This window comes from Pteropus vampyrus, unplaced genomic scaffold, assembly GCF_000151845.1.
Source record: "Pteropus vampyrus isolate Shadow unplaced genomic scaffold, Pvam_2.0 Scaffold95, whole genome shotgun sequence".
NCBI lineage: Eukaryota > Metazoa > Chordata > Mammalia > Chiroptera > Pteropodidae > Pteropus > Pteropus vampyrus.
The window spans coordinates 5,841,818-5,842,442 of NW_011888876.1; the positions used below are offsets into that span (position 1 = coordinate 5,841,818).

General features: G+C 41.9%; 1 protein-coding gene across 1 annotated transcript in view; it reads right to left on the bottom strand.

Annotated features, from left to right (window-relative positions):
- Window positions 1–625, bottom strand: part of LOC105294905 (olfactory receptor-like protein OLF4) — a 7,542-nt gene that overhangs the window by 6,370 nt on the left and 547 nt on the right. The window lies entirely within an intron of this gene.

The window sequence follows — 625 nt, forward strand, 5'->3', positions numbered from 1 at the left end:
CTCTGGGCCTTGGATCCTGAGTCCCAGCAGTGTCAGGAACACCTGTGTTTCAGAGTGACCAGGCCCAGGTATCCTGGTACCCAACACTTGGGCGCGGGAGTGGGTGGTCTCCATCTCCCGCGACCCTAACCTGCTATGGAGTCCATACACTCTAATCAGATTCCAGTCTCCATAAAGAAAGCCTACAATTTCCCAGCCAGTCAATAGTTTAAATGAATCGGACAGATTTGGCGTAGGGTGGGCCACCCAATCAGTCTTCTAATTCTTACAGTTCTGTATGTAGTAAAAGTAAACAAACTTGTTTCTGGTGACTCGAGAGGGTAAAGATATGTCTGGTCTATAAAAATCTGTAGAAGTAAAAAGGGCTTCTGCATGCAACATTCATTAAACTTTTGTAAAATTGTGAAACAGCACATAAAACGTATACCAAACACAAAGAACAATTTTCTCATGGTTTTACCAGCTATGCACATATGCATAAACCACATATTATTTATATTTGGCCGTTTTTGTCTTTTATACGAATGGAGCAATTTCGCCTCTTCCCCCCAGTATTATGTTTTTACATTCATTCATATTGTTACTTGTAGCAACCGATGACCAAATATCTTCCCTGACTGCTCCT